Source organism: Arachis hypogaea, chromosome 5, assembly GCF_003086295.3.
Source record: "Arachis hypogaea cultivar Tifrunner chromosome 5, arahy.Tifrunner.gnm2.J5K5, whole genome shotgun sequence".
Taxonomy (NCBI): domain Eukaryota; kingdom Viridiplantae; phylum Streptophyta; class Magnoliopsida; order Fabales; family Fabaceae; genus Arachis; species Arachis hypogaea.
Window position 1 is genome coordinate 64,254,663 of NC_092040.1, and position 3,623 is coordinate 64,258,285.

Here is a 3,623-nt window from a genome sequence, read left to right on the forward strand (position 1 = left end):
TCCCACGTTTAAGCTCCAGTTTGACCTCAAACTGGAGCTTAAACGTGTTCGGCGTTTTTGCTCCTCCATGGTTGCCTTCTCATTTCCACGTTTAAGCTCCAGTTTGACCTCAAACTGGAGCTTAAACGTGTTCGACCAAGAATTGCCTCCAGGGTTGCAATCTTCATTTCCACGTTTAAGCTTCAGTTTAACCTTAAACTGAAGCTTAAATGTGTTCGATTAATTACCCTCCTGGGTTGCTTTCTTCCAATTCCACGTTTAAGTTTCAGTTTAACCTTAAACTGAAACTTAAACTTCAACTTAAACGCCACTCTTTGAAAGGGTTTCTGGGCCAATTATATTGAGGTTTAAGTTAGCATTTGAGCACAAATATTAACTTAAACCTATTATGGTATGAAACCCAATTGAATATCATGGTTTATGGGATTGGGCCTGAAGAATTGATGAGTCTGGAACTTCAATTTGTTGAGTCTTGTGTCATTACTTGTTTATCACTAAGTTTGCTCAATGAATGTTACAGAGTTGGATCACAGCCTCATCAGGATTATGGATCATAAACCCAAAGCAAAAAGGAAATCAGGGAAAGGCCTCAAAGCCCAAGAATCACAACAGAAGCTCAATTTAGAAAGTGTATAAATAGGATAGAATTGAAGTGAGTTAGCACTTTTTGACACTTTGAAATTTTCATACTTTTGTAATTGAATTCAGAGCAATGATTCACTAAACCCCTTTCATTGGGTTAGGGAGCTCTATTGTAATTCAATGAATCAATAATAGTTTTATCTTCTTCTTCAATCTTTTCTCTTGAATTTTGTTAGAAAGCTTCTCGATCTAATTCCATTGGGTAGTTGTCTTGGGAAAGAAACTATCCATAATTGGAATCCTTCGGAACCTTGGGAAAGGAATGGAGGATTCATGCTAGAGAAGCTTTCTCACAGTGAATTGGAATGGGGTTTGGATGGATATTGTGACATGTAATCCTACCAAATTGTGGTCCATGAAACTGTGTGGTATAATCAGTGATCGAGCATCATCTCTTCTTATGAACATTTAAACCAAGGGATTGGGAATTTGTTTGTTTTTAGAGAGAATTGGTGAGCCAAGGCATTGGGATCCAATCATATAGGATTTCCAAGCAAAATTCAATGAATGCATTGGTTGAGGAAGAGATAAAAATGTTTTGATTCGGAGATCTCAATATCTCCTAACACCCAATGAACTCCCCATTTCTGTTCTACACTTTCTCTTTACATTCTACAATTTAAATTCATGCAATCACCCCCATCCCATTTAATTTCAGCAATTTAGTTCTCGCTCTTTAATTCATGCAATTTTACATTCCGCAAGTCTCATCTAAATCTTGATTCCGTTCAACTAGAACACACTTCTAATTCGAATTGCTCACTCAACCAATCCTTGTGGGATTCGACCTCACTCTATTGTGAGTTTTTACTTGACGATAACCGGTGCACTTGCCGGAAGGAATTTTTGCCGATCGTGCAATTTCCTAAATCGTAGCATATCAAGTTATGCTAGTATCAAGTTTATGGCGCCGTTGCCGGGGATTGGTTTTCGATTGACAATTCTCAAATTGGAAGTTAACTAGATTGAGCATTTTTCTTGTTTTGTTAATTTAGTTCAAGTTACTTGTTGAATTTAATTTCTGCACTCTGTTATTTGCTTTTTCTTTCTTATGCCTTTCATTTCAAGCAACTAACTCACTGACCCACTAACTATTTGAATTAATTCCTCAACTGCTCTAACCATACTCTTCCATTAACCAAGAGTATTCCACTTGTTTGTTGCTTGTGGTGTGTTCTTGTATGACAGGTAGGAGAGGAGAGGCATCAACTCCTCCATATACCGAACCAGAGAGGACCCTTCATAGACTTAGAAGGGAAGCAAGAAGGAAGAGGGTACTGGGAGAAGAAGAATCTGAAGGAGAATCTGAGGACAATTTTGAGGAAGCTCTAGATCTCAACATGGATAGAAAAGTTCACAACCATGAGAGGGTTGATGGAAACAATGCCATTCCTGAGAGGAGGGTTCTTGGTTCATACATAAACCCAACCTCTGAGAATTGTGGTAGTAGCATTCAGAAACCACCATTCAGGCCAACAATTTTGAACTCAAACCACAGCTAATATCACTGGTGGAGGACCATTGTTCATTTGGTGGGAGTGCTAATGAAGATCCAAACCAACATCTCACCAAATTCCTGAGAATTTGCGACACTGTGAAGTCCAATGGAGTCCAGGAAGATGCCTATAAACTGCTCTTGTTCCCATTTTCACTTAGGGACAAGGCAGCTAAGTGGCTGGAATCATTCCCAAGGGACAGCCTAACAACCTGGGATGAGGTGGAGAGCAAGTTTCTGGCACGTTTCTACCCCCCACAAAAGGTCAATAGGCTTCGATCTGAGGTTCAGACTTTTAGACAACAAGATGGTGAGACGCTCTACGAGGCATGGGAGAGGTTCAAAGAGTTGACAAGGAAATGCCCACCAAACATGTTCCCTGACTGGGTGCAATTGCATATTTTCTATGATGGACTTTCTTATGAATCAAGGAAGGCTGTAGACCATTCATCAGGAGGTTCATTGAACAGGAAAAAGACTGTGGAAGAAGCCATTGAAGTGATTGAGACAGTGGCTGAGAATGAATACTACTATGCTTCAGAGAGGCACAACACTAAGGGAGTCATGGAGCTAAACCATGTTGATACAATTCTAGCACAAAACAAGGTGTTTGCCAAGCAACTAGCAGAACTCACCAGGAAACTAGACACAAAGCAAGTGGCTGCAATACACACACAAGATCAAGAGGAAGAAGGAGGTGATTGGGAAGAGGCCAACTATGTGGGAAACCAACAAAGGCAATCATATGATCCACATTCCAACACTTACAACCCAGGATGGAAAAACCACCCAAACTTTGGGTGGGGAAACCAGCAAAGCCAACCACAAAACCACAAACCTTACAACCACAACCAACATAACAATTCCACATACCAAAACTCCAACCAAAGATCATACCAAGCCACACAAAACACTTACTCCCAACCACCATATCATGGCCAAAATAACCAATCTGCCCAATTCGATCCGAACCAACAATTTCAAGATCAATTAAACAGGATAGAAGGAAGGTTAGTAAACATGGGTCAGGACATAAGTGAGTTGAAAAGCTTTAGGGACGATGTGAGATCGACCTTAAGGAACCATGGCGAAAAACTCAAGTGGATGGAGGCTCGAGTAGGAGAACTATCTCAACAAGCCCCCAAATCAACTGCAGTGTTCCCTAGTGACACAGAAAAGAATCCTAAAGGGGAACAAAAGGGAGTGAGATGGGAAGAATGCAAGGCCATCACCATATTGAAGGAAGTCTCAGAAGAAGAAGGAATCAGACCCTCAGAAAGGGAGTCAGAAATCTTGAAAAAAGGTGTGGAAGAAGCTCAGCAGGAAAGTGAAACTGAGCAAGCCAAGGAAATGCAAAAGGAAGGCATGCTGGAAACATACCAACCAAAAGCACCATTTCCTCAGAGGTTAGGAGGAGGTGAAAAAGGGAAAACATATTCAAGGTTCTTAGAGACATTTAAGTCTCTCCATATCAATATTCCCTTTC

At 40.5% G+C, this 3,623-nt stretch overlaps 1 non-coding gene across 1 annotated transcript; it reads right to left on the reverse strand.

Moving 5' to 3' along the window:
• Positions 1-2,407: 2,407 nt before the first annotated feature.
• Positions 2,408-2,511, reverse strand: LOC112805119 (small nucleolar RNA R71). Its single transcript, XR_003203729.1, has one exon. It is a non-coding gene; the product is annotated as a small nucleolar RNA R71 (small nucleolar RNA).
• Positions 2,512-3,623: the final 1,112 nt, after the last annotated feature.